This window comes from Dipodomys merriami, unplaced genomic scaffold (genome assembly GCF_024711535.1).
Source record: "Dipodomys merriami isolate MVZ:Mamm:240054 unplaced genomic scaffold, mDipMer1.0.p SCAF_3, whole genome shotgun sequence".
NCBI lineage: Eukaryota > Metazoa > Chordata > Mammalia > Rodentia > Heteromyidae > Dipodomys > Dipodomys merriami.
This window is the reverse complement of record NW_027204492.1, coordinates 87,137,149-87,157,212: the sequence shown is the minus strand read 5'-3', so window position 1 is coordinate 87,157,212 and position 20,064 is coordinate 87,137,149. Positions and strand designations below refer to the sequence as shown.

Here is a 20,064-nt window from a genome sequence, read left to right as displayed (position 1 = left end):
AGCTTTGAATCTAGTCTGGGCAGACAAGTCCCTGAGATTTTTATCCCCAGTTAACCAATACAGAGCCACAAGAGGAGCTGTAGCTCAAATAATAGAATGCCAGCCTTAAGAATAAACAGGGTTAATACTTGTAGAAAACTAAAGCTAGATCCTTACATATCACCCTGCACCAGAATCAACTCCAAATGGATCAAAGACCTCAAAGTCAAAGCAGACACTCTGAAAACATTACAGGATGGAATAGGAGAAACCCTAGGTCTCCTTGGCACAGGCCGAAATTTTCTGAATAGAGACCCGGAAACACAACAAATCAAAGAAAGGTTGGACAAATGGGATTGCATGAAGTTGCAGAGCTTCTGCATGGCAAAGGACATAGCTAGCAAGATCAATAGAAAGCCCACGGATTGGGAGAAGATTTTCACTAGCCATACAACAGACAAGGGTCTCAGATCTAAAATATACTTGGAACTCAAAAAATTAAAATCCTCAAAGAAACAACTGCCCAATAAATAAGTGGGCTAACGACTTAAAGAGAAACTTCTCTGAAGAAAAAAGAAGGATGGCCAATAGACACATGAAGAAATGCTCAACATCCCTAGCCATAAAAGAAATGCAAATCAAAACAACATTGAGATACCACTTCACTCCAGTTAGAATGGCAAAAATCAAGAACTCTAACAACAACAGATGCTGGAGGGGATGTGGACAGAAGGGAACCTTACTTCATTGTTGGTGGGAATGTAAACTTGTTCAACCACTTTGGAAAGTAGTATGGAGGTTCCTGAAAAGACTTCACATAGAGCTCCCCTATGACCCAGCAATCCCACTTTTGGGCATTTACCCAAATGTTTACAAACAAGACCACACTAAAGCTACCAGCACAACTATGTTTATTGCAGCATTATTTACCATAGCTAAGATACGGAACCAACCCAGATGCCCCTCAGTAGATGAATGGATCAAGAAAATGTGGTATATATACACAATGGAATTCTATGCCTCCATCAGAAAGAATGACATTGCCCCATTCGTTAGGAAATGGAAAAACTTGGAAAAAATTATATTAAGTGAAGTAAGCCAGGCCCAAAGAAACATAGGTCCCATGGTTTCCCTTATTTGCAATATCTAGTATATGTATGAGTCAAGCGGAAAAGGTCAAATAATGTGATGTTAGGAAAATGAACCCTTAGATATGTATTTTAATGTTTTTTCTTTCATGCATTTGTTTCTAACGCATTTATAAGATTATCTCTTTGTTGCTTTGTATGTCCCTCCCCCACAGTATAACCCTTGCCTTCACTATATTTGATGTCAGTATAACTTGTGGAGGAGATGGGGAAAAACACGTCGTTTAAGGATACAGGTGGACCTGTTGCAACAATGAGAAGTACAAGTTGTCATGTCAAAAATGAGCTTTACAACGTTGGTGTGGGGGGGGCCGGGGGGGAGGATGGGGGGGTAGGGGGGGAGGCTGGGAAGGGATGTGAAGGGTAAACAAAGGAGAAGGCTGCACTGCTTGATAAGAAATGTACGCATTATCCTGCCCATGTAATTGTAACCCCTCTGTACAGTATGTTCACAAAAAAAATAAAATTAAATTTAAAAAATAAAAAAAAGAATAAACATGGTTAAGGAACAGTTCCCAGACCCTGCTTCAATTGCCTATCTACATACATAGATATACTTGCACAGGCTCATGCACCCACACACATCTCTTTGAAGAAATCCCATATACTGTTCAGTTAATATAGGCTAATAAAATGTAACAGAAAAGCTTCTCTTAGTGCTTCATTCAGAACTGATTGGTTCTGAACTTGCCTAACATTCCACATGCTACCCAGTCAGCTAAATAAAAAGCTATTTAAATCCAAGAGACATCCAATACAAGGTTTCCTTTGCCTAAAATAGTTACATTTCTCTTTGAGGGAATACTTGCTAAGATTAGGCATCTTTCTCATCCATATTTAAAACAAGAATTTTGTTGACAAAATTTGTGTCCAACTTCTCCCTCTCTTAGCCTAGAAAGCAAAAGGATTGAAAGTGAAGAAATTTTAGGTTTGTAAACTATCTGGATTGTTTATATTTCTGCTTATAAAGGTTCTACCTGTACATGGTGACCATTTGGAGTATTGGGAAGAATAGAACTCACAGCATTATAATAAAGTGACTTTGATTGGATAATTCTTGGTGTCTGCAATTCGGTTTTCTCAGAAGAGATGTTTTAAATTGTTCTCTTACAGAAAGAGAAGGGGACACATGTACATAAAAAGGGTGTGTGTGTGTTTCAATTTGTTTTGTGCCAGTAATGGGGCTTGAAATCAGGGCTTGGGCTTTGTTTACAAGCTTTTTTTTGCTCAATGCTACTGCTCCAACACTTGAGCCACAGCTCTACTTGTGGCCTCTTGTGGTTAATTGGAGGTAAGTTACTCATGGACTTTTCTGCCTGGAAATGCTTTTTAACAGGATATTCAGATCTCAGTATTCTGAGTAGCTAAGATTTAGAGGAGCAAAAAACCTAATTCTCACTTGTCCAGCAAGTGCAAGGCAATGAGTCCAAGTCCGGGACATATGGACCTATGTCTCAGCCCACATGCCTAGTAGGAAAAAAAACCTGCTCCTGGCTATCACAATGAAGTTTGAGATGTGCATCCTGTACTGTTAGGTCTCCAAGATCCAGAATCAATCTTTCTTCCAAACCCATTCTAGAAACAGTTTTTTATTCAAAATAGAAAAATAAAAAAGCTGAAGCGCATGTGAAGTAGAACATTGTGCTATAGTTTGGATCTGCAACAGTCTGCAATGTTCCATGTATTAAAAGCATGGTCACTGTGGACTGTTGGGAAGTGGGGAAACCTTCATGATCTGGACCTTGTGCAGAGGTAGCTCACTTCTGAGACACCATGAGATGTGAAGCTTGGCTTCACTTCACACTGCCTCAGCCTGTGCAGAAAAGTCCATGAGATTCAAATGTCTAACTAACCTGCAAAAATCCCCTGCCACAAACTGCAAAGCAGTGGGGCTGAGCAATTGTGGACTGAGACCTCACAAACAGTAGGTTATAAGAAACTTTTCCTCCAAATATTTAGCTAGGCAGTTTAACCCAGGGCCAGGTTGCTGTCCCTTGGCTGATTCACTTAAGGTTACTACTCTACCATTTGAGACACATCTACACTTCTAGCCCACAGCTAGTTAATCAATGATTAGATTCTCATGGACTTTCCTGTCAGACTGCCTTGAAACAGATCTCAGCCTCCTGAGTAGTTAAATATAGGCACGAACCACTGGTTCCCATTTCTGTGTATTGTTTTTTGAACAGAGGCAGAATTCCTTGCACAGTGGGACCTAGAAATTTGTTGAACCCTAGTACCCACTCCAGACCTGTTAATTACACATTTATATATTCATATAACTCCCATGCACATTAAAGATTGCGAAGTCCATTCTCTATTGTTAGTCTTTAAGTTCTAGAATCAGAGTTCATAAGTCTTTATATTCCTGAGATCAGGATCCAGGATCCAGTAATACATGTATGTATATAATATTTTTGATTTAATGATTTATAAAATAATCCTTTGTTATACTAAGCCAAACATTAAACTCTTCTGAAATAACTCCTAACATGTATGCTCCTTTATTGGTTTTGGAATGAAAATAGATCCACATGATAATGAATTCAGCGGGGGCTCACATCTTCAAATGAAAACAAAGCATCTTTCTTTATTCATTTTGATTTTGGTTGATTTTTGGTTTTAGTAAATATCTTGGAATTAACATGTGTTGCTAACTGCAAAATGAGGCTGCACAACAGGATACTGGACACTAGAAATGAGAAACTACAGAGACAGGTATATACAAAGAAATTTGGTGGGAACCGGGGGATCCCAGGCTCACTGGCACTTGGGCTCCACGTTCCCACAAGCAAGCATATGTATTTGAGTTCACAAAAGGAAGGTTAAAATGGATATATGCAAAAAATAAAGCATCTCTACTGATATTACAACCAGAGCCCAGAAAGAGCTTGTGAAAAACTGTTTGGAGAAAGGAGAATGAACACAGGCAAAGTCCAGATATGTATTCCATTTTATCTAGCTTTTACAGAGTAGCTCTCAGCCCTTCATGTTGCCTTCAAGGTCTAGCTCTCAGCCTTTCCAGTACTAAGGAAGGGGGAGGAATTCAAGTTTTCTAACCCTCTACAGAGCTGCCTGTTTTAATCCTGGCCAGTCCTCAAACTTTTTCCACATTTCATGTCAGCTTCAAAGGTCCCTACAGGGACACCTCTATACTCTGGTTCAGCCTCCCTCTTGAATGATAGCAACACCAGTGAAGATGGAAAATATTTCCTCTGGATGCTTTGTGTCACTGGGATTCCTACTCATTCTCAACTAATGATGCCTAAGGGGAGAGGCCAGGTTCCCCATCACCATCCGCTACATGGCTACAGCCAGTGAAGGCACCCAAAGCCTAGAGACCCCATTTAATGTGTGATGACACAGTGGCATTATTGTTCTCTAGGGCCAGAGTTGTGAATATATGTTCTGTGCTGGTATGATAGACAGCATGATCTTGTTATCCTAGATACTCAGGCAACAAAATTGAGGATTCTCAATTTGAACACGGCCCAAGAAGGGAGATGTTTTGACCTCAATCTCAACAAAATAACAGCTGATTGAATTGGAAGTACGGAGAAGGTGACCAATTGGTTCCCAGGAGCAAGAAAGCAGATTAAATTTTAAGATTAAATTAATCCCTAAATAAGAGTCCTATAATCTCCCCACCTATACATGCATGGATATATACTTCAAGGTACACAAACCAAAGGGATATCAGATTGGTGGTTCATGTTTTGCTTCATTGAAGCAACAATTGATTGAGGAAGATATTCTGAAACCCTATTCAAAATATAACAACCTAAAATGAGTGGTGGTGTAGCTCCAGTGGTACAATAATGCCTGTTTTCAAAAGAAGATCACCTAATGAATCATTCTTTTCAGGAATCCTACCCTGTGGTGTTTTCATTCTGGACCAAGAAAAAAAAAAGCATGGAGGGAAGTAGAGATGTTTTGGATTTTGATTTCCAACTGGATCATTTGAATTGTTCTTGGGAATCATATGAAGAACCAGTCATATTGGCATAGCAATTCAAGGCAAAAGAGGAGTAGGTGGAGATAATCTGTATGATCTTTCTCAAAGATGTTCTGTCCAGCAGCCAGATCCTCAGCCAGCTTCGTGACTGAGTAATCTTCGACACCCAGTATAGCATAGAATTTCTTCATTATTACATGGTGGGCCCTATGTAAAAAGTGGCCCACCAAGTCCACTCAAATTATAGAACTGTGACAGTTAAATACCAAGTAAATACCAAGACAGCTTGCTATCAAACAACAAACACAACACTCTGAAAGGAAAATAATGTTTTTCATGATTGCATTTTGAAATTAATCCAAATATAGTAATGTTATAAGCATATAAATATATTTATCTGTTTCACTGAAAGTCAAATAATTTTGCTATTAAAAAAAGTTACTCAGATAAAAAAAAAAGAAGTGGAAACATTTCCTTCCCCCTCCCCTATAAAGTACTATATTTCTTCCTCCCTGTACTACTGATTCTGAATCGTTTCTAGACTAATTGGGAAGGTGAGGTCCAAGTGTCATGCTTGTGTACTGTGGGAAAATCCAGGCTACTGAAGACTCCATAGGGATAGCACAAGGCCCAGTGGAGGGGGTGGGGGTGAGCTTTCACCTGCAGTGTCTGCTGACATCGCTGGGGGAGCTACAGATTCAAAATTAATAAGAACTCTGTTCTGGCACCACTATGGCAGAGGGAATTGCCTTCTAGTATTTTTTTCCTGACACTTGGGTCACAAGTCTTCCCCACAAGTCTTCTCATGATGAGGCCACCAGGTAAAGATGAGTGGGATGATAATTGCTCTTTGGATTAAGGTTCTAGTTGTGGCCACCTGCTTCTGCTGTGGGATCCTGAGGTCAGTACTTCTCCAGTGATGCCAATAATTGATCAGAATACCCCTGTCACTCCTGCCTGGTACAATTATTGTTCCATCTTGTTCTTGAACGTGGAGGCCAGCCAGTGGAGGAGGGAAGTATTTCCCAGGCCATCAGGTGCCACTTGATCTCAGCTAATGCACCCAAGAAGGGCATGGTTCCTGCACTAGGTTAAATATACCAAAGAGCACTACATAATACCTCCTGAGTATGTGGTGGTGAGGTGGCATTTTGATTCAGTAGGGCCTGTGTTGTTCATGTGGTATTTATCATGGCTATGGTGCCCAATCCTTGTATATAACTAATTTGGAAAGGAAGGCCAACATGGGTGAAACTTGCTTTTATCTATGCCCAGGTAAAAACTTTGCATGCCCTCTATCTACCCCAAAAATTGGATGTGAGTACTGGTAGTATTGCTCAAGGAATAGAATGACCCTCAAAGCAAGAAATCTAAGCTAGACCTTAATCCAAGTCCTAGGTCCAGAGTAGACACATCAAGTGTCCCTTTCAGGTGGTGCTCCTCTTGCTAGACTTGAAGCTCTAGATGGTATAGGGAAAATTGTGAGACCTCATTCAAAATATAATTCAGTTTAAATGACCTGAGTATAGGTACAGGGTCAGTTTATGAGTACAACTCTGAATGATACTCTGACACAACCCCCCACCCCCAACAGAAAACTACAGTCAGTTCTCCATATCTTCCCATCTGTATTTGGTTTCTCATCCTAATTGGGAAGATGAGGGACAGTGGTTACTGCAGGCCAGCTACTTGAATCTTAGGGCATCTGAACACTTTCAAAGGGTAGGGCAATGGTTTGTCATTTGAATCGCTATTTACAAGGTCTGCAGATGCCTTGATTTAGCTCTAGAGGTCTTGGCCGCACACAAGCTCTGAGTTGGCAGCAGGAAATAGCCTCCTAGCTGTGTGGAGCCACCAGGTGGAGAGAAAAGGGAAGACCAGTGCATGTTTGGGAGCAGATGGAAGTTCCAACTGTGGCTACCACCTTATGCTATGGAGTCCAGAGTTAGGCAATCTCTATTCCTTGGTTTTCTAAGTGTCTTCTGTTGTGCATAATAGCTCTCCTCCTAGTGTATTTAGGTTTCCACTTCCCTTAAGGTGATTCCACCAGCCAGTGAGTGAGGCAAGGATGAGCACAGACACAGATACATAGTGCCCAGGTGCCTTCCCACTGAATTTCAGCTAATGCAGCTTGAGAGGACAAATGCAGTTCTTCCTCTTGGCTGCAGAACCAAATGAGGAAAGAAGGCTGTAGGTGAAATCAATTTATGGTGACAGAGTGGCGTTGTATTTTAGTATATCCTGTGCTATTAAAATAATTATTCTGGGGATTGTGTGGTGCTCACTCCTTTTATCCCAGCCAAGTCTGGAGCGCAGGTAGGGGTTGAAGAGGGAGTGTGAGAAGCCAGGTCAGGCAAATGTATATTCCTGATTTAGTTTTCTGAAAAAGTGTTTGTGTGTCCTGATTGCATGGGCTGATGTATAACAACTCCTGGTAAATGGAGGAAGGTAGACCCTAGGCAGAGAATTCTGCATCCAATAAGGCCAGAACTGTGCAGCAAACACAGTTCAGCTTGCCATGATGTTGCAATTCTCACTTAAAAAGAAGCAGAATTCAGCTGTGGGGTAACTGTGAGACTTTATGGAAACCCTAAGGAAACATGAAAGGCCTGGGGTGTGTCTCCACTGGTGCAGTGCTGGGTTGTGAGGACACACCTGAATATCTCCCAGCCCGATATCAACCCCCCCATTTCCCCGCCTTCTCATGTTTGTGATTGGTCCCTCACTATGCATGGTAGGTGAATGGCAGGAGTTGGTGTTGGGTCAAGTATGCTTCAATCACGGTATCTAGATCATCCACAGGGTCACAATGACCCATGTGTGCGTGGATGCATAAGCTTGGGCTTGGTGCGCAGGCGCAGGTGAGAGCGCTAGAGGTCTAACAGTCGGCGTGGTGTCCACTGGCAGTCCCGGCGCTGAGGAGATTCCCGCCTGGCTGTTTGCCGCGTGGCGGCTGCAGAGGTCTGCTCTTCAGTGGGTTCTTGGAAGACGCCAGCAGGGAGAGAAGAGGGGGGCACGTGGTTCTTTGGGAGCGGGGGTACAGTGGTGAGGGTGACTCCCTTCTCGTGCTGGGGCTAGGCCGTAGGCGTTCCTGTCAGGGATCCCGGATGCCAGCAGTAGGGGGAACACGTCTGGCTCCTCAGCCTGGTGCCATTGGGGTGCGGCTCTCTCTCGAATGGCGCCGCCGGGCAGTGGAGGGGAAAGGATGAACCCAGGTCATGGGGGACCCTGGGTCACCTCAGCGAATGCAGTCCAAGTGGAGGGACATACATGTCAGGGTGGGGACGGGGAGTAGAGACATTGTGTGGACGCCGACTCTCTGCCTTCCTCATCCACAGACACAGCCGGCTGCAGGCACAAAGGCCCTAAGGGCTCCCAAGATCTGCTCTGGCTGTACTAGCTGGGTCCACTTTCCCGCCTGGCTGTTTGCCACCTTGCTGAGTCCACAGATCTGGTCACCAGGTGTTGCTTTGAAGACACCGTCAGGTAAAGAAGATTGGATGACAAGTGCCCGTATGTGAGCAGTGTATTGTTTTTGGTTTGTTTGTTTGTTTGTTTGTTTTAACATGTGGCTTGAATTGGTGGTCTGGATGTTGTTCGTGAGCTTTTTCACTGAAGGCTAACGCTATACCACTTTCACCCACAGCTCCACTTCCCGATTTCTGGTGGTCAATTGGAGATTAGATTAGATTCTCACTCTTTCCTGACCAGGATGCCTGATGCCTTCTAACGATTCTCACTCTTTCCTGACCAGGATGCCTTCTAACCCGCCATCCTCAGATCTCAGCCTCCTGAGTAGCTATGATTACAGGCATGAACCACCTGGGCCCACTTCTTGGAGCAGGTTTTAAGTGCTTCCTGTAGTTATTTCTTCTGCTGCCGTGGTCCTAGGTCTGGTAATTTGGAGTTTTCACTGAGGATATATCCACTGATGCCAGCAGTTGGGCAGAGAGAGTCTAATTCTGGCCTGATCCAATTGGCATTCCACCCGTACTTGATTGGTGTCAAAGGAGTATTATTTCCCAGGTCCCTTTCTTCTACTGGGCCTTCCACCTGAATTTTAGCTAATGTACTCTGAGAGGTGGCTGCCTGAAGCTTCCAGAAGAAACCCAAAGTCTCTATCCCTACTTTTTTGTGGTAACTACATGTAATTATGTTTCAGTAGGGCCTCTGATGTTCAAACAGTGTTTCTAGTGGCTGTGCTGATCCACTCATGTTATCCTAGCTACCTGGGGAGCAAATTTGCTATGGGTTGATGTTTGTATGAGGCCAGTCCAGGAAATGGCATGGCCTCATACTCTCTAGCAATGGGGCTGTGGCACTGGAAACCAAGCCCAAATGATAGCACACCCACGAAAAAGAATAAAGACAAGTCAGAGTGGGAGAATCCATGGATCCATCACCTATGGCCAACAGAGACTCAGACACAGACAGACAGATATACATGCACAATGTGCTATTGTGCCTCTTGCTGGACTGGAAGGCCAAAACTGCCTAGGGAAAATGTTAAGACCTTATTCAAAATGTAACCTAAAAAGATTAGGAGCACAGGTCCAGTGCTTCAGTGCTGGCTCATGAGTAGGAACTCTAAAGCACCAGTTTTTCTGCCTTCTATCTGTTTGGTTCCTCACTCTAATTGGGAGGGTGAGTGGCAGAAGTCCCTGATAGTTGGCAGTGTACAAATCTGGACTTCTGAGGTTTTTCATAGGGGGAGGGGAATAGGGTTTGTGTTCCTGTCTGCCTTTTCTTTAAAACATCACTGGGAGTGCCAGAGATCTTATGCAGGTATGAGCTATCTTCTGGTAGCATTGAAGCTGAAGGAATTGCCTCCTATCCATTTGCCACCCCCTCCCCTGGTGTGAAGATCTAATCATCAGTTGGTCTTTTGGTGATGCCCACATGTTGGTATGTGGGGCATGACAAGTGCATCTTTGGGAGTAGGTTTAAAGTGCTAATTGTGGCTATCTGCTTCTGCTGTGGGGTCTGGGTCAAGCATTCTGGGTTTTCCCGTGTTATCTAATGATTTGAGCAGTTGTGTAGTATATATCCCCCCTCGTACAAGGTAAAATTGTGGTTCAGGCTGGCTCTTGAATGATAATGGTAGCCAGTGCATTAGGACAATATACAGACTGCTTGGTGCCACTAGGACTCCCATTTGAATTAAGATTAATGCTGCCAGAAAAGAGGAATACAATTCTTCTACCTAGATACAGCATCAAAATGGAATAGAAGTTTTTGTTTTTTACTTTACTTTCTGTTTTGATATAGGAATATATTGTTTTCAGTAAGCAAAAATCTCATAATCAAACAAAGGAACCGACTCATATAAAGAAAAATATGAACAAATTGTAAAAATGAATTTAAAGATACTTTTCTCTCATTTCCTGTGGGTTTTTTTGAGTCCTTGGGCTTGAACTCTTGGCCTGAGTACTATCCCTGAGTTTCTTTTGCTCAAGGCTAGCTTTTTCTGAGCATTTGGTTACTAGGAAGTCTCACAGCCTTTCCTTCTAATGTTGGTTTTGAATGGCAATCCTCAGATTTCAGCCTGCTCAGAAGTTAGGATTATAGTCTTGAGCCCCCAGGGCCCAGCTTCTGTTTCTTTTTTTTTTTTAATAACAAGGTCTTCGTATGTAGCCAGGTGGGCCTTGAGCTCTCCATAATTTGTCTTCCGCCTTTCTGTCGCTAGGATTAACATGTATGTACCAACACATGTGTCATATTTTTTTGAGAATTTCTCATATGACATTATAGCTTTATGCTTCCTTAGGGTCTGTGTAGTTTTAGCCTGTTTTTTTTCTCTGATGGGCTTACCTTTCGTATAAAGATTGTGAGGAGTGTGGTTTGAGGCCATCCACAGAAATTAGTTTTTCATATCATATCTCGATATAATGTCGCACAATATGCAGTTGCATATTGAGGCAGTGTCTCCAACTGGGAAAAAAACATGTATAACAAATACTACGGGATACCTGACTTTAGTCGTAGAGCACCTGCCTCTGAGTTCCTTTCTTGTCATTGTCATTCCCTACTCTCTCATTCCTTTGGCCATAATCAAGTTTTCTTTAGTTTTGTATTATTGTTTTGTGTTGTGTTTGTTTGGTTGTCTTGTGTTATTTGAATTTTAAGATCACAAGCTCTTCAGCTCTGAGTATAACATGTGCAGGATATAAAATGAAGATGAATCCTTGCTACCCTGGTGGCTTAGACCTGAAGAATTGAGTTCAACAACAGCCCAGGCAGGAAAGTCTGTGAGACACCATCTCCCACAGCCACTAAGGAAGGAGGCTGACCACTGCCTCATGGCTTTAAACCGAGTTACTCAAGAAACTGAGTTCTGAGAATCTGAGTCAAAGCCAGACTGGCCTGGAAAATTCTAAGACTCTTATTGGAAATAAGACATTATTTCTAATTTAGCAACAATTAGGAAGAAGTTGAGTTGAGATTCATGTGGTAGAGGTCTAGTATTGAGCAGAAAAGCTCAGTAACAGCACCCAGTTTTTGAGTTCAAGCTCTAGGATACACACACACACACACACACACACACACACACACACACACACACACACACAAACATGCACACACATCCCCAGATGATAATGCTAGAGCAAATCCTGGGCATGTGTGATGAAAATTTCAATATTTTAAAAAGTATTTATACTTATATTCAACAGTTGGTTTTTAAATTTTTTCTCATGGATCCTTAGAACTGTGTAATCTTTTCATTTTCTTGCAACTGCTAGAGAAAATACAAGTCACATAATTTCACAATTACACTCATTAAGTTTCTGTTTTAGGTGGAATTGGGGTTTAAATTAAGGGCCTTTCCTTTGCTAGGTTGGTGTTTTACTACATAAGCCATTTCCCCCAACCTTTGCTTCAATTTTCAGTTTGGATGTTGTATTCTTGCCAAGGGCTGGCCTGGATTGCCATGCCTATCTATGGCCTGTTATGTAGCTGGGGTGTGTACCACTAGACCCAGCACTTTTCATTAATACATTGTTTTGATAATTGTTTTCTTTTCTTTTCCCTCTGCTGCTTTCAAACTCCAGTTCTCCCACGGTTTGCCTCCAGGATAGCTAAGATTACAATCCTCAGCCAACATGAATCTCCAGGGGTTTTATTGTTTTTGTTTTTGTGCCAGTCCTGGTGCTTGCTCCAAGGGCTTGGCCACTGTCCCTGAATTTTGTGTTCAAGGCTAGCGTCCCACCACTTTTAGCCACAGCTGTTTCTGGGTTTGTAATTAAATGAAGAATCTCACAGTCTTACCTGCCGAGGCTACATTTGAATCATTATCATCAGATCTCAGCCTCCTGAATAGCTAAGATTATAGGCACAAGACACCAGCAATCAACTTCCTCCAGGTTTTTTTTTCCCAATAGCAATGTCCCTAACCCCAAACCTCACAAAAGTTGTAGAAAACATATTTTCAAACTGGTCATCACTGGCTCATGCTTATTATCATTGCTACTCAGGAGACTGAGATCTGTGTCTCACCATTCAAAGCCATCCTGGGAAGGATACTCAATGAGACTCCTATTTCTGGTGAACTACCTAAAATCTGGAAATAGCACTATAGCTCAATGTGGTAGAGCACTAACCTTGAGCACAAAATCTCAGGAACAATGCCCAGGCCCTGATTCCAATCAGGCCTAGGACCAGATCTCACACACACACACACACACACACACACACACACACACACACACACTTTTCAGGTAGCCACAGATTTCAACTATGTATTCTTTTCTTTCCTCTATTAACTCAGAAAGACTCTATCAGCTACTGCAAAACATAATGATTTTTCCAATTCCTTAATGCTTTAGTAGAGGACCTACTTTTTCTTGTGAAGATAAGCAGATATATAGAGTCAGAAAACAAGGATCCTTATTAAATGTTGATCTAGAGTGTACATCAGCAGGGTAAATAAAATAAGCAATGTATACACATGTATGTGGGGGTGTGGTACTCTTAAGTTGAATCCCAGGTGCTTGATACATGTCTAAAGGTCTTTGTAAACTAAACAAATTATAAGCTTTATGTTGGTAGTAATAAGAGTTTCTTACTATATATCTATTCTTTTCCATCACAGTCTCAAAATTTTCAACATGCCTAGAAAAGAATCTCATCTTCAAGCCTCTCTTGAAGCAAGGGTATCTATTTGATCCAGCTCTAGCAAACAGGATGTGAGAACCTCTTGATTTTGGCTTCTAAGAGAGTTATTGTTTTCTGGTTGAAATTGGGAAGCACTGGAGGGCGTTTGGCTGTTCACCTGCTTCACTATAAGTAGAAGACAGAGCAGGAAGATAGGAGACGCCTTGCACTTTGAAGATACTGCAGAGATTGCATTGTAGAATGACCAGCATGTTTCTCATTTTCTGGCCTCAGGTGAAGGTCCTCTACTCCCTGCCGCATTCCTCCAATAGTAGTCAGCTCAAACTCAGCATTCAGTGTCCCTAGAGTAGCAGAGTCCCTTCCAACAGATTTATATTTGCATTAATCCAACTACTGTTTGCCTCAGGCAGTGTCCATTTGTCTGAAGTCAAGAGGAAGTGAGTAGAGAATTTCTGTTATAGGTCTACAGAATGCTTATGCCCTTTGGAAAAGAATGACATGGAAATCAAACTTTTGAGGCAAGTCATGGTGTCCCTCTCTTGTTGTTCTACCTATTCAGTGGGTTGAGATTTGGCAGAGTGTGGTTTGAAACCAGTAAGGTGAACAAGTCCACTAGAATCTACCTCTACTTAACAAGCAAGAGTCAGGCTGGAGTTATGGCTCAAGTGGTAGAGCTGTAGGTGAACAAGGAATTTGAGTGAGCACAACAAGATCTAACAGTCCAAATCCTGGTCTTGGCATGCACGTGTGTGTGCACACATGCATGCACACACACATCCACACACACATACAAAATACAACAACAAAACGAAATAAGCCCTCTGAATTAGGGGAGAGCTAACACTGGGGCTAGTAACTTGTATTTCATAGAATGTTCACAATGTCTAAAGACAAGGAAACTAGACATTTTATTCACAGGTGGTTTGTAGCAGAGGTCAATCAAACTCAGATACAATGCTTCCCAGATAAACCCTTGGTGATTGCACCTCTGCCCTCAGTAGTGCTGGAGGATGGGTAGCATTGGGACTTGGAAAGTAATCCCAGATATGGAATGGAACAGAAACATAGCCCAGATTTCATCACATCCAGCATTCATGAGGGAAAATGGCTAAAAGTTGGTATTCTTTTTATTTTTGCCAGTTATGGGACTCGAACTCTGTGATTGGGTGCTGTCCCTGAGCTCTTTTGCTCAAGGCCAGAACTCTACCAGTTGTATTACAGCATGACTTTCAGCTTTTTTTGGATTAACTGGAGATAAGAATGAATCAGACATCCTGACTGAAGTGGCTTGAACCAAGATCCTCAGATCTCAGCTTCCTGAGTAGCTGGGATTACATAAGCCAGGCAAGAACCTGGCAAGTTTCTGTTCTTTAAGCAACAACTCAATGTCCTGTGACATTCACTGTGAGATATGCTGTTCTGGGGAAAATACAAGGCAAGTATGTGTTGTTCAACCAGCCTTGTTCTCTTCCTCCCTCCCTCCTCCTCCTTCCTGTATTTGTACTTTCCACTTTCTTCTTCATATTTTCCTTCCTCCTCCATATTCATTGTCCTTCTCTTTCTTCCTTCCTCACTTCATCCCTTTTGCCCGTTCGTATTTTTCTTCCCCCTTCTCCTACCATCTTCTTTCCTCTTCTTTTTCCTACCTCTTTGTTTTCTTCCTCTCTTCCTCCGCTGCCTCTTGTTGCTGTCTTTGCCCCTTCTCCCCACTCTCTCTTCTTTTGATGGAAGCCAGGGTCTTCCACATGATAAGCTTGCACTCTCCCACTAAGCTTCACCACAGCTTCCTATTCCATGTTTGAATTTGTTTCTTTGTGCCAAATGAGAGACTTCAACTCAGGACCCCAATGCTGTCTTTTGTTGCTCAAGGTTAGTGTTCTGCCTCTTTAGCCAAAGGTCCACCTCTGGCTTTTTGGTTGCTAGGTATCTGAGGCTCATGTACTTTCTAGCCTGTGTTGGCTTTGAGCTGAATTCTGAGATCTCAGGCTCCTGAGTATCTAAGATTACAGAAGTGAGTAAATAACACATGTGATTTTTCACATATATGATCTATAAGAAAATAATTATCATCTGACTTACACAGAATTCCAATGATGCAGTTAGGGAGACATTTCAGTTATTTAAGATTCCCAGCATGGAAAGTGTCACAAGATGATTCAAAACTAGTAATAAGGAAAGGACCACAAATTCTACACTCTGCCTGTGGGGCCTCTTTTGCCACAGAATGGGAGATGCTCAGTAGCAAGAAACTATAAAAACCCCTCAACTCAGGATCATGAAAGAACACTGATGTGGTCAGAAAATGGTGAGTGGGATACAAAATGCAGGACGAGGCTGTGAAAATAAGAGGATGTAGAGACATTGGTATTTTCTCTTGTTACACTGACAAAGAATGAAATTGGGACCATGTATTAAAAACCACCCTCGCAATACTTAACATCTGTTAAATAGCTACTTAAGAGTCTGAAATCTGTGTATTGTGATTCAAAGACACCTTGAGTAGGAAAGTACATGAGACCCTTCTCTCCACATAACCAAAAAGAATCTGGAAATGGAGCAAGGACTCAAGTGGTAGAATAGTACCCTTGAGGAAAACAGAAAGAACAAAAGAGAAAGGAAAAAGGAAAGAAAAAAGGAAGGAAAGAATGAAGGAAGGAAGGAAAGAAAGAAAGAAAGAAAGAAAGAAAGAAAGAAAGAAAGAAAGAAAGAAAGAAAGAAAGGAAGGAAGGAAGGAAGGAAGGAAGGAAGGAAGGAAGGAAGATAGGAAGGAAGGGAGGGAGGAAGGGAGGAAAGAAGGAAGGAAGGAACGAGGAAGAAATAAAGAAAGAAAAGAATGAAGGAAGGAGAGGAAGGAAGCAAGGAAGCAAGAAGGAAGAAGGGGAAAGAAAGAAATGAAGGAAGGAAATAAGGAAGGAAGAAAGAAAGAAAGAAGGGAGGAAGGAAGGAAGGAAGAAGGAAGGAAGGAAGGAAGAAAGGGAGGAAAGAAAGAAAGGTGACTAAACCCTAAAATCAGACTTAAGTACAAAGAGGCTCAGGGACAGTGCCTAGGCCGAGTTCAAGCTCCAGGATTGGCAAAAATGAAAAAAAGGACTTGTAGGTGTGACTCCAGTGGTAGAGTATCAGTTATGAGTGATAAAGTCAATCAAGTGTGAGGCCCTGTGTTAAAATCAAGCTACCAGGTACTGGCATACAATATCCAATAAGTAACACTAAAGAACATTGACAAGATTTAGAAGATCCCTTCTCCAGTGCAGATAGAATTGACACAGATAGGATTCTTCTTGGAGGAAAGGAATGCACATGAACAGCTATGAAAGTTGTGCCAAATGACTTGCTGTGTGCTGCGGCTCCCTGTCCCTTAACGAACATAGACTTCTAACACAACTCTTTGGTCAGCAAGTTCAGGCTAGGGTCCAGGACTAGTCAATGTTATCAGGCCGAAGGTCAAATCATGCCAGCTTTCTCTGAGAAGAGGGAAATGATCTTATTCCTTTCCTGAATTCAGTTCCAAGCAGTATTTGGAAAACTTCCTGGGCTTTTATTTCCTACACTACTGAGACTACTTTCTCTTGTCTTTGCTTACCTTCTACTTTTTCTGTTTTGTTAGCATTCATTTTAATTTTTTTCATATTACATGGAGAAATGTAGAATCACTTCTATTTTTGAAGCAATTCATTTGAAAATGCAAATTTATTTATGAAGTTCATAAACCAACACTATATAAAAGGCAGAGTTCCAATGCTATTTCTTTTTTCCTGATAGGATTTGTAAGGTTTCAATTTTGCATTCCCATATCTGAGCCAAGTCTGTGTGCTACAGATGCATGCATTGGATTCTGATTCATCTTTCAGTGGTTCTTTATTCAAAATTGATCACATATACTGGTAGAATTTAACCTTTTCTGAAGTTGTCACACTGCTCCATTCTCATTTTTGTGTGTGTTGGTAATAAGGCTTGGACTCAGAGCCTTGAGCTCACACTTTCCTTTTTTTTTTTTTACTCAAATTACCACTCTACACATTAGATCATACCTTCACTTCCAGCTTTTTCTGGTTAATTGGAAATGAGGCACTCTCAGCCTTTGCTCCCCAGGCTGCCTTCCATCTTCCAACCTCAGATCTCAGCCTCCTTATTAGATAAGATTTTTTTTGTGACCCACAGGCTCCAAACTCAGTCATGGAGTTGGAGCCAAATAGCATGATTCACTTCAATATAAGCAGAATGATTTGGGGGTCTTGTTTTGAACCTCATGCTTATTTTAGTGGCATTGTTCCTGTCTTTGATCTGTTCATTCACTGTCAGTGCTTTGTGTATTCAACATTGGTAGGCTTTGTAACTTCCTGATTTCTATATATACTCCCAAGAGTATTTGAGACCTTGTTCCCTCTACAGTGGTAGTGAGAATACAGATATTGTGGTGCCACATGTTTCACATATTTACAGGCTGTGTTACTATAGTCTTTGGGATAAATGTAGCTGAGGAGTTCTCTTCTCTTCTCCCCAGCTCTTTGCCCAAAGGGAACACTCAACTGGATTGGGAAGATTCCACAGCAGCAGGCTGAACCACAGTCACAGAGGGCAGAACTTCCAGAGGAATAAAGGGTGAGTGACTGTCTCCATCTTTTGTCTGGAAATGCCCTTATTGTCCTAGCCACCTTCCTAGAGACGATTCGAATGTGGGCTGTGCAGGCCTCAGCCTTCTCCAGCATAGGAGATCTCCATCACCAGTCTCACTCCCCATGGGTGTCTACGGGTGTCTACTGGAGTTTGAGGTCAAAGTTCTAGATTATGATCAAGGGTCTCTCCCTAAGGCCTCATGGAAATGGATGATGTGGGCAGGATTCATACTGGCTCTAAAATACCCTAGTCAAACATATACTATGTCATGTTGATTTCATCCTTTGATAGATTCCCCAGTGCCTCAGATCAACCATGTGACCCTGAAGAAAGCAGATTCTTAACTAAGTTTCTGCCTTCTTCAACTGGTAGAGTGGGACAGAAACTGTAGTTTCACTTTGTATATGAAAGTTGGTTGACTTTGTGTATGTCACACACTAAGGCAGTGCCTGGCTATTCTAGCAGGTGCTCTGGAATTTGACTATTTTTACTGTTGAAGAGTCCAGCAGAGTAGTTGCAGGTAGGAGTTTTGGAGTGAAAATCTCTGGCATTGGAACCAAACACTGCTTAATATATTTTTGACCACAGGTATCTTAGGTAAACTGTCAAAGCTTTGATCTTTTCAATTGTAGCAACATGAATATTTGTCATGCCTATTTATTTGCTGAAAGATTGGAGAAATACAACAATTAGCACAAATGCTCACAGGTAAGACGTGACCGTACCTTAGCAGCATTTGAAAACGTAAGCCTAAATATCCTTAAAGCTTTGTTCCCCTGCTGCTATGGTGAGACACCTCTTCAAATTGTGAGAAAAAACACAGTGACTCAGAAAAGTGCACTTACCACATTATACAACTGCCCATGTACTGAGAGCCTCTTTCTTTTCCCCAAAGGCAAGCACACTGGAAAGAACACAAGCAGCGGCCTAGGCAGAGCCCTGCCCTTGATGAACTCTGGCTTTCTGCATTTGGGACTTTGCCTGAACAGACCAATGAAACAAACAGTATGTTTGTACTAGATTTCCTAGCTGCTGTGTGAATGTACTTACTTTCTGACCTGAAAAATGGCAAGCACCCCTCTCCCCAATGCATTCTCTCTCTCTGCTGAAGCCCCTGTTAATAAACAACAGGAAATGGTCAGAGAGAGAGAAACCCTGCACTTTCACTCATGCAACTCCATACATTTTGACAATGTAGCCCTAGATTTTACCAAGGACAAGTGGATTTTATTGAGTTCAGAACAGACAACCATGTATAGGGATGTGATATTGAAGAACTGTGAAAACTTGAGTCAGGTAGCATTTTACTTCAGCAAACCTGTCATGCTTAGTGAGAGTGAAGAGGACAGAATGGACAGAGAAATTCCTCTAGGTTTCTGTTCAGGAAGGATGACTCCCCTTATATCCCAACAAGCACAACTTACTCAAAATAGTTTGCAACCTGAAACACAGAACAGCAAGGAGGAGTCAACACATGAACACAATCTTCCCGAATGTAACTCCATTGGCGAAGCCCTGTGCACAGAAGCTACCATTGCTCCGAATAGGAAAATGTATAGTGGATGGCAAAGCCATGCATGGGATGACTCTGAGGTTGATTCTGGAGAGTTCTTCCATGGTTGGTCACATAATAAACTTTGTAGTGAGGAAAGATCAAAAGAAAACGACAGAGATACAAACCCATGTGGTATAAGCTCTTCTGTAGCTAAGCAGGATAGAAATCAGATAGAAACAAAAATTTATGAATGCAAGGACTGTGGGAAACTCTTAGTTTCATTCACACAACTTTTGGAACATAAGAAATATCATACTAGCCAGAAATTGCTTAAATGCAGTCAATGTGAGAGAACATTCCTCTGTCCCAAAGCTTTGCATTTGCATCTCAGAGTCCACACTGGTAACAAACAACATATATGTAACAGTTGTGGAAAATGCTTCAGCTCAAGTTCTAACCTTAAAAGACATGCAATGATTCATACAGGGGAGAAACCTTATGAATGCCCAGAGTGTAAGAAAACCTTTAGAGATAGCTGTCTTCTGATGCAACACAAAGTAATTCATTCTGAACAAAAGCAATATGAATGCAATGAATGTGGCTTAGCTTTTCATAGGCGTGCTCATCTTACCAAACATAAGCTAATACACACTAGAGGAAAAAAGACTTCCCTGCACTGTGTATACTAGAACATTCAAAATTGTTTTGTTCCTCAATAAACATAAGCCACAGTCTCTGTGGAAACATTTATGGCACTC

General features: G+C 41.8%; 1 long non-coding RNA gene across 1 annotated transcript; it reads left to right on the top strand.

The window, feature by feature from the left end:
* Window positions 1-7,967: 7,967 nt before the first annotated feature.
* LOC138839632 (uncharacterized) lies at window positions 7,968-18,805 on the top strand. The gene is made up of 4 exons (XR_011376002.1): window positions 7,968-8,043; window positions 8,421-8,568; window positions 17,699-17,796; window positions 18,707-18,805. It is a non-coding gene; the product is annotated as an uncharacterized lncRNA (long non-coding RNA).
* Window positions 18,806-20,064: the final 1,259 nt, after the last annotated feature.